This window comes from Temnothorax americanus, unplaced genomic scaffold, assembly GCF_048541705.1.
Source record: "Temnothorax americanus isolate GAGA-0224 unplaced genomic scaffold, ASM4854170v1 Scaffold277, whole genome shotgun sequence".
NCBI classification, from domain to species: Eukaryota; Metazoa; Arthropoda; class Insecta; order Hymenoptera; family Formicidae; genus Temnothorax; species Temnothorax americanus.
In genome coordinates this window covers 13413-24156 of record NW_027509418.1, presented here as the reverse complement: position 1 = coordinate 24156, position 10744 = coordinate 13413, and the positions used below count along the sequence as shown (strand labels likewise).

Genomic DNA, 10744 nt, shown 5'->3' with positions numbered 1-10744 from the left:
CTTGAGATGCTTGCCTCTTCACTCGCGATACTCGTATCCGACTGTAGTATCTCTCTTGTCCTGTCACGGTCGCCACAATGTTAATTTTCTTAACGTTGATGCGGATAGAGTGGTCGGGTGCACATAAAATAACCAGGAACATGTATAAGACGACGCTTTATTCTAAATACTTTTGCTCGCGCGTTTTTGCTTCCGCTCTCAAACGCCGATCGTAACGAAGGAACTACTAAACTTCGGGAGTCGCGAACGGACACGAACGCTCTCTCCTCACTTCTGGCGGGCGCGAACGCTAACTACGCCCTCTTTTGCAACTCACTCGAATGCTACCGCGGATCGGTAACTCCGAGCGTACCAACGGCAGTACGATACCTCTTTATTTTTCACACCTTAATCTTTTGATCCTTTACGAATCTTAAGCCTTGCAGATTGTGAATCCTTTCCGATTCCTAATCGTGCAGACCATTAATCCATAAGGATCTTAATCGGAAAAAACTTCTTAACAAAGTATATATGGGACGAAGGCCGGGTCGGATTCGAACCACGGACCTTGGTGTTTCTAATCATTCGCGTAGGCACTGAGCCACGCGTCATCCCCCGCTAAATAAATAAGACTTTAACAGGTTATAATACACGTTTACGTGAGCCTTCGTCGCCATATTGTTTCAATGCTTTGGACCCAATTTTGATTGGTCAATTCATGGACGACTGCGCATCACAGGGAATGCTTCACCTTGTTTCTTTACACCATGTGTCTACTTACACCATGGGTATAGCTTTGTCGGCAACCTTGTCGCTGTTGCTATCGCTATCGCTATCGCCTATTGTGCAAGGGGTTTTACACATACGCAGTCATATACATAATCAAGAGAAGGTCTCTGACCAATCCTCCCCTTTCTTGATTGTCTCAAAAGTGTCTTCCAGTGTGCGAGATGAAAAGGGATTTTACATAAGAGATCATAGTCCAAAAAGAAAAAATTGTACGAGGAAAAAAAGGAATACTTAAATGTGCGAGATAAAAAAGGAATTTATAGGGAATCATCGTAGACCAAAGAGAAAAGATTGTACGAGGAAAAAAAGGAATTATACAGGATTGAAGAAAACCACGGACCAAATTACGCTATATAGCCCAAAGGCGGGGCTGAAGGCGTTAATAACCCCAACCGCGCGGGCGCGCGCGGGGTTTACAACTACAAAAAAAAACTCGAGAGACACGGTAAGTACGAAGTACGCGCGGAGCGAGACCAACCGTGACTCTTTACGCGACGCGACGATTAATTACTATTATTCTTATTTTATTTACTGTTTATTACTACGTTTACGTGAGTGTTTATACATACAGGTTAAACCTATTTACTGTTTACTACGTTTACGTGAGTGTCTATACATACACGTTAATAACCTATTATATTATTTTTTATTTTTATATTGACGGCAGGGAGCTGATACTGAGATCAAGGAGCCTGTTTACACAAGGCGTTTCTGCCGCGCGATTGCGGCCGCGCGTTAATAACGTTTGCACGAGCCGCACGCTGTCCCGAGGTAATAAGGTGCGACAACGCGCGCATACGCGCGTATGCAAAACAGCAGTAACACCGTAATCGTGCCGGCGATATACTGAATTGAATTAATTGCTTCGTGCTTATCTGGAGATTTCGTTATTACCTACATTGTGTTACCACCGCTGCCGGAAAAGGAGGTTCTCTACGCTTGGCAGAAAGTGACAATTGACACGTTCGATCCCGACTTCGTTGATCGCAGAAGAGCTGGACTCGAGGTACGTTTCCGATTTACAATTATAATAGTATCGTGCGATGAATGTTGTACCCAATTATAACCTCAAATGAAGTTGCAATGTGCGCGTTGCTAGTATTCTGATTATACCATACATTTTTACTTTGTAGAGGTATTATATATTGACAGCAGAGAGCTGATACCGAGGAGACCAAGGAGCCTGTTCACACGACTTTTTCACTCCCGGACCGCTCCGGGACGTGGGCCGGATCAAAAGGAGTAAGGAGAGCGGGATGACAGGCCTCTCCGACGATTCCCTTGCACCTTCGACACTTCGCGAAACGAATTTACCGTTGGGCGCCAGACTCGTCAACGCGCGTCCGCGAAATCGCGAAAGAAAACCCCAAAACGAGACGCAAAGCGAGACGTGCGGATGTGCGAGGAATCGGCTAGCTCGACCTAAGGGCTGGGGCGGGGGTGATGAAGGGCGGAGCGATATTCGGCGGGGTGACACGGCATAAATAAGGCCACGAACTCAAGCAATTAACAAATCAAAATAACATTTATTCTTTAGAAATTCGCGCGTGAAACAATAAAGGCCGATTTGGCTTCGGTCAATCCGACAAATCATATAATCGATCACGCGAACGTCAGAAATGAAACAAATAAAATAATGATAGCGCGGACGCCAGAACGAACGAAGTACTGCGTTATCGTATAGTAAACGCGCAGAAGGCGCTGCGATTAAATCAGAAAGATACAGTATAACGAAACTTACAATTAACATGGAACATCAACAGTAAACACGAAATAATCCAGGAAATAGAAAATAAGATCTCGCAGGAAAGATCGCGAGAGGAAGATACCTCACGCTCGGAGCGCGTGAACGCAACGCCGGGAGTCGCACGAGAATTCTGTCGCCAATTATCTTAAGCCTAACGCAAATATGAATCGTGGCGTAAGCCACGTCCCAACGTAATGAGGACCGAACGCAACACCATAACGCGAGATAAATTTCGGCGCGATCGCAAGGAGACGCGGAATACTATAATAAACGCGAAAATACGGACTTAATCTAACGCGAGAAATGACCAAGGATAGCGCCATCAGTTATTCGGGCGAATACAATACACTGTCTTCAGTGATTTCCGAACGCGAAAAATGAGATGCCGAGGTACTTGGCGTAGCGCGAAAGACTGGAAGGGACGCGAGGAAAATGTGCGGGATTATCGCGAGCAATAATAACACGCAATCACCGAACAACGCATCCGAACATAACTATCCTAACACGCACGATTCTCTAAGGCAATTAGCCTCTCACAGACGGCCGATTAACGCGAATGGTGTGCCGACGCGGGCTACATCCCAACCTAAGTAATATTTGGTAATCCGATACGCCGTGAACACGGAAGGCGCGAGACACAATCACGAGCGCGGACATTATACGAAACGGACTCGCAGTAACGGATTTCGCCACGAATCTATCGCGATCTTCAGAGGCTCGCAATCGCGTCTTTATCTCAATTCCGCGGCCACGATACCATCCCGAGGCCCTTCGCTTTCGCTGTCGATCGCCATTCGATACGCGGTCTCAAGGGACCGTACGCGTCGCGATGTTACAACGTTTTTCCGGACGAGAGCGTGCACCGGAGGGCGGCGTCGTGGCTTTACATCCCGATATTAATTACTGCGGGCAACCTCACCGATGTGATGTCTCCTCATAGGGCTCCTCGCCGTCACCTCGTACGGAAGATCGTCGCAGCGTACCAGATTTTCCCGACTCGGGGTGGCTATATCGCGTATCTTAAAGAGAACGTTCGCACACTCGCCGACGGACGACCAGAGAGTGTCTCGCTAGATTCGCTCGATAACGGAATCGATGCGGCACCCCCTTCCGTAGGGGCGTGCCAACCAATCGAGAGCGAGCTTGCAAGCTCGCGCGATATTCTAACGCAGGATCGTCGTAAGGTGGATCCTTCGGGGGCGTAGCGACTTCTTCAATTTGTCCCTGGGCAGCGGACTGGACTTTGTTCTGGCCGGTGTGCCTCCGGTTGCCCTCGGGGCGGTGATCAGTCACCCCGCGGGCCGGTATTTCGTGGAGGCAGATTGCTGAGGCCGGGTTTTCCTCGGTACCTAGGGCCCCGCTATCGGCGGCCTTGTCCATCGCTGCCTCATTCGCCGCACGCCTGCCGCGTTGCTCTCGCCGCCCGTGATCCCTGTAGTTTCCGCTCTCGTTACCCCTCCTCGGTCCTTGGTCCTCCTGGACCCCTCTCGTTATCGGTACTCCCTCGAAGATTCGCCGTGGTGTGGGTGAGGCGCCGCGCGCATTATAATTACACATGAAAATAAAAGAATAGTCAAAACGCGGAAACGATATCGACTTTTTGGCCTCTGGAGATCTCGTCGTCGCCTCTCTGGCTCGTCCCTGGGCGCAAATTTCCGCGCCTTGTGACGGCGGCGGGGCGCTGCCACGAAGCGGCGGGCCGCAACGTCACAATATATATATATATATATATATATATATATATTGACGACAGGGAGCTGATGTCGAGGAGATCAATCCCGTTTACTCGCGAGGGAATTATCGTAAGTTATTTTATTATCGGTTCAACTTATTTTTTATTCTTTTCCAGTTTTAATCTTTAACATCCAGCTGTATCAAAATAATTTGACTAATATTTTCGATACTACTGCAGTTATATGTATACAAATATTAAATTACAGCACGTTTTTTATCTTGACCATATTTTTCATAATTTTCAGTACCATTTTCTCATAACTTTTTTTTCACAACTTTGCAAAACCACTTACGGATGTCATATTGTAGCAGTATTATTTGATTTTTTCTAAGTGTAATCACGTTTGCAGAGTACAATGAGCCATGCACGAAAAACCAGGAATGCTCACACGTGGAGGGTGCTATCTGCACGGATAACATGACATGCGGATGCGCGACTGAGACGGTGCTGAATATGGACGGCAAGAAGTGTTTGGCGGCCGCCAAAAAGATCCGGGACGAATGCACGGAGTCAATACAGTGCACGGCAACGTTCGAGTTTTCAACTTGCGTCGACAATATGTGCTAGTGCGAACAGAATTTTCATTACGAACACGAGCTGACGAGATGTTTTTCCAACAAAGGTACTCGAGAGTTTTCAACCGATAGTTCTCCCGTAGAATCACGCGTCATGTTTTAAAAAATCCAATTCCAAAAATCTCTTTTTCCGCACCACGTCATAAGAGATAACAATTAATTAATTGTTTTCATCGTTTTGCAGCGATCGGCGATGAATGCGCGAACAATTACGAGTGTTACCAGGCCGAAGATTTACGAGAACGATCCGTCGATTAAGTCTGTGACGTGTAACTCTAACACATGCACGTGCGCCGACAATTACATCTTAAGCGAGAACAAGTGCGTGAGCGCCGGTAAGTGAAAACCGATGTATAACACGCATCTCATCTAAAAAGAAGAAATTAATAATTATTTATGGAAGATGCATTTCGATTTTATTCGTTCTTACTCGCAAATTCTTGCTCTTAATGCATTTTTTACGTTTTTGCAGGCTCGTCCTTCGTTGCGTCCTTGTCAATAATCATCCTTGTAATAACGCTGACTTTTTTTTCATGAAGTGCAAAATACGATTTCTTTGAAGAGGCACACAAGTCGTTAATGGAATTAAACTTTTAATGATTATAACATCGTGCATGCGCAAGAGAAATTTAATCTCAAGGAAGAAACGCAAGTAGGCCTGCCGTGGTTGAGGAGGCAATTCATTCTCGGATTATTATTTACTTACGGATTAAAATTATTTATGTTATCATTTGCGAGACTTTTTTTAAGGACTTTTAAGAATTCCTAAGGAATTCCCGTGAATTTTTCTCAGGTAATAATATCACGTTAACGCACACTAATCTTAGTCAAACGATACCTCGCAAATCAAGGTGTATGGAATTCAGAAAACTTCCTCTATATATACATATATATATATATATATATATATATGTGTGTGTGTGTGTGTGTGTGTGTGTGTGTGTGTGTGTGTGTATGCGTGTTTGTGGGATTGTGTGATAACAGAGTGAGAAAAAGAAATAGAAAAGAGAGAGCGAGATAAACCTGATTATCCAAGCTTTGATGATAGATTACATCAGCTTTATTGCGTATGTAGATTTGAATGATCGTATTTGCGTTTGATCCGTGATATACTTAAAATGTACAGTAATATATTTAAACGGTGTAGTCGAAACGATATGAATAATAGCGAGGTCTCTTCAAGCGCAATGTAAAAATCGGCCATATTCATTACTTTTATTTTCGTCGTTAATCGCCAAGGTTGTAGTGCATTTCCCGTAACACCGGAATTGCGTAAAATCGAACGCGAAGAAAAAAAGAGCAGCGTAAAAACGAAACAATATCAAGCACCGTTGTAATTACGCAGCAAAATACTCGCGGCGAAGGCGGCGCCAGAGGCTCGAACTATATAGGCGTACTGACGTGTTTAAAGCCTTCTACTCGCGTACATTTAATTAACGCGGTTATTAATATGCGGGTGCTGATGTGTTGCATACCGTTTCTTACAGCGATGCAAACTGGATAGAATTTACGAGCGCGAAGAAAAGATTCAGTTGTTTGAAATCCTTAGTTTTTTATGCGTTCCCTTTTTATGCAAACCCACAGATATACATCAAATAACTGTTTTTTTTGTTCTACTTTTGCGATTGCTTAATGAAAAGTAAGATAAAACGAGCAATAATAACGTTTCTTTCTTGCTTTTTAATACTTATTACTCCAAGATTATAAGTACTTATAGTTAAGTAGTGCGGTTTTAAAAGAGCAAATGTCAAATTTTCAAAGCGTATAATATATATACTGTCACGACCTTTTTGCACTCCCGAACCGCTCCGGGACGTGTGCCGGATCAAAAGGATTTAGGAGAGCGGGATGGTTGGCCTCTCCAGTGATTTCCTCGCACCTCCGATACTCCACGAAATGTTCCGAATGTTGGGCGCCAGACGCGTAACTTCGCGTCCACGAAATCGCGAAAACCTAAACGAGACGCAAAACGAAGTGGGGAGGTGCGTGGAATCGGCTAGCTTAACCTAATCACGGGCGGGGTTAATGAAGGGCGGCGCAATATTCGGCGGGGTGACACGTTAATCTCATACTCAGCCAGATAACAAAGAAAATAACATTTATTGAGTACTGGTTGTCGAGGATATAACAACGTTTATCCATCCGGCTTTGATCAAACACAAGATACATTCCATAAATAAATCAAGAATAGCCGGTGGCGGGGTGTCTGGATTCATCTAACAGAAATAATATTAAAGCGGACGCGAGACACGCACAGAGTATTAATTAAGTCTCTAATAAACACGCTGAAGGCGCTATTCTCAAACAATTAATAATTCGAGTCGAAAGTTATAATACGCAAGAATACTACACTTAATATAACTAATAAGAGCGAGGTTCAACGCAAAATGTCGCGAAATAATGGTACGTCACGCTTGGATTGCGTGAAGACCACGTCCGGAACCGTACGAAAACTCTGTCGCCACGATATCTTAACCTGACGCGAGTGATTCTGCTCGGGCGCAACGGGGAGGCGCCGAGTCATTTAACCAGGCAAAGAATACGATAACTAAGGCAAAATAATGGATTAATGCGGTTCTTCAATGATGCGGAATACCGGTCAACGCGAAATAATAGAGTCGCGATAGCGCTAATAACTACGGAACGCTATGAAGAACTACGCAAGTAACATCTAAACGCACGAAACGTGTGAACGCCGGTAATTTCTTAACACGAGTACAAGTCTAACATGAGTAATCAATCGGCGGGAACAACCTTCGGCCGCTCTTAACAATGCCATCGACATCCTGACGCCAAATTCGAGGTGATCGCGAGCAGGGACGCCATAGGACGTAACGCAAGTAATACCGGACGCAAAGTTCTCATCGCGAGAGCAAACCTTACGCGATCGACCCGTAATAACGAGATCCGAACACGCATCGACACGCTAACCCCGACGCTCGAACACAAGAATTTCCCGACGCGAAGAAACGGTAACGCACAATTTACGACGTACCGGCCCGTATGCGGCCGTACACCAAGGTCGCGAGAACAACGCCATATGCTCGCGATATCGAACTCATTAACGCCTATCGCGACCTCCAGGGATTCGCCATAACGCTTGTACCACGGTTCCGCGGCCACGATACCATCCCGAGGCCCTTCGCTCTCGTTATCGATCGCGAAATTACACTCGATCTTAACATGCGTTATCCCGAGCGAGAGCGTGCACCGGAGGGCGGTGTCGTGGCTTTACATCTCGCGACTTACGGGCAACCTCACCGGTGATACGCCTCCTCCTGGGCTCCTCGCCGTCACCTTCCACCAACGATCCTCGATCCGCCAGATAAAGATCGAAATGCCCGACTCGGGGTGGCTATCGCGTATCTTAGCAAAACGTATTATCTCGCTGACGGACGACCAGAGAGTGAAGCGCTAACTAAACCCGCTCGATTGCGGAATCGATACGGTACCCCTTCCTGAGGGGCGCGCGAGCCAATCGGGCGCGAGTTTGCAAGCCCGCGGTGTCCCGGCGCAGTGCTGTCGATACGAGGTCCTTCGGGGGCGGGCAACGGTCCCTCGGCGGCGTACGACTCCTCAAATTTTGTCCTTAGCGGCGGACGAAACTTCGCTCGTGCCGGTGTGCCTCCGGTTTGACCCTGGGGCGGTGGCCAGCCACCCCGTGGGTCGGTGTCTTATGGAGATCATTTGCTGAAGCCGGGTGTTTACCCAAGCGCTTGGGGCCCCGTTGTCGGCGGCCTCGTCCGTCGCTGCCGCACTTGCCGCCCGCCTGCCGCGTTGCTCTCGCCAGCCCGCGATCTCTGCTGCCTCCGCGTTTGCCATCCCTCCCGGGTTATCGATCGTCCTTGATTTCCTTCGCCAAGTACTCTCTCGACGGTTTGCCGTGGTGTGGGTAAGGTGCCGCACGTATTACATTGCATAAAAAAACAAAAGAAGGTAATCAGAATGCGGAAACGCGATTATATACGACCCCTGGAGATCTCGTCGTTGCCTCCCTGGTCCGTCCCTGGGCGCGAAATTCTGCGCCTTGTGACGGCGGCGGGGCGCCGCGACGATGCGGCGAGCCGCAACGTCACAATACATATTGCATGTTGTATAAATTTTAATTTTTGTACATAAATAATATAGACAGCTTCGAAATTTTTACGTATGCCCTTTCTGAATCAAGTGAATCAATGTTAAATTTTAGTACTCCTCTGCGTTTATCTAGTTTATTATCGACATCCTTTTGTACTATTTTAATGAAAATACCATTTCAATGAAATTCACTGAGCTTTCATCAATAAATGTCAGTAAATATTTTATTATAAAACTACATATACATAATATTATATTTTATACGTTATATTGCAGCGATACGTTATATAATGCGCGGTATCTTAAATATTATACATTTCTCATACAAACGAAACAATTATGTAACGCGCGATTTTTTAAATACATTTTTCACATAAACGAAACAATTCTGTTAGTCTTTTATATTCATACGAATCTTGTTCTTGTTCGAATAAATAGCCAATATCGTGTTTTATATCGTTAAATTTGCAGGATACGATAATTGTTAGTACAATTATTGTTAGTACGATTCCGTCTCTCTTTTACATTTATATTATTACTGCGTAATAAAATGTATAATATATATGGAAACATATTTTATTATAAAACCATATACATAAAATATTATATTTTATACATTATATTGTAGTAATGGCATGTGATTTCTTAATCCTACATTACTCGCGTCGTTTATTTTAACATAATTATTTGCGTGGAGTATACTTTATATTCTAACGTTATATCTCAATTTTTATTGTTCTTTTTGATGATTTACTTACTAATTAAATAAAGATTGATAATATTTTGTAACGATGCACCCCCACACATGCATCATTCCCGGCGAAGAACTGCCGGATGCCGCCCGACGATCTCCGTCAGGCGAGAAAGGGCGCGGTGCGCCCACCTTATTTTTTAAACGAAGGAACCGCGATCGTGTGCGCGGCACTCCGCCGCACCGACATCTTCCCGGGTCTCCGACAGACACCGAGGGGAGCCGAACGCCGCCGAGCGCGAGCACGCTTACCGCCACGCCGATCCCGCTCCGCTCCGCCGGCGGCGCGGCTCACGCGGGAATCGGCCTCCCCTCCCTAGCGTACCACCCGGGCGAGTATAAAATACCGGCGCCGCGACAGATCGACACTCGCAATCCGAGCTTAGCTACCTGTGCTCCGCTACCCTCGGAGACGAGTACCTTTCCGCTTCCTAGGCCAGCTCACGAAACGGGGTACAGCGTTCTGTGCCTCGCTCGAGAGTTCTCGAGCGCTGACCGCCTTCCTACCCGGGACACCCCGTCTGCCACGGTAACCAGGGGTCGAGCGTGCTCGGCCTCTCGACAAGAGTTCTTGCCGCCGGAACAGTCGGACCTCCTCGTCAACCGATCGACCAGCCTAGCCCCTGGCCGTTCGTTTCCCTTACCTCCGCGCCGCATAATTAACACCGGACCATATCGCGAGAAAAGAAACCGCGCCGGATAACACACACGCGCCCGCGCCGCGATTCTCGCGCCGCGGGCCGACCAGCCATTGGCCGGCCTCAAGGCCCGTTCGCACGCGTACCGCATCGCGCCGGTGCGGACCACCTGATTCGCGTCCGCCGCATAAACCGAATGCGCTCCCGACATTTGTAACTATCGCGACCGTCTTATAGAGTACAATCCGCCCGCGTCCGCCGCATAAACCGAATGCGCTCCCGAAATTTGTAATTATCGCGACCGTCTTATAGAATATAATCCGCCCGCGTCCGCCGCATAAATCAGATGCGCTCCCGAAATTTGTAATTATCGCGACCGTCTTATAGAATATAATCCGCTCGCGTCCGCCGCATACACCGAATGCGCTGTACTTATCGCGGCTGTCTTATAGC

General features: G+C 46.7%; 1 long non-coding RNA gene across 1 annotated transcript; it reads left to right on the top strand.

Annotated features, from left to right (window-relative positions):
- The first annotated feature begins 4276 nt into the window (after window positions 1-4276).
- LOC143899563 (uncharacterized) lies at window positions 4277-5725 on the top strand. The gene is made up of 3 exons (XR_013257540.1): window positions 4277-4872; window positions 5010-5160; window positions 5298-5725. It is a non-coding gene; the product is annotated as an uncharacterized LOC143899563 (long non-coding RNA).
- Window positions 5726-10744: the final 5019 nt, after the last annotated feature.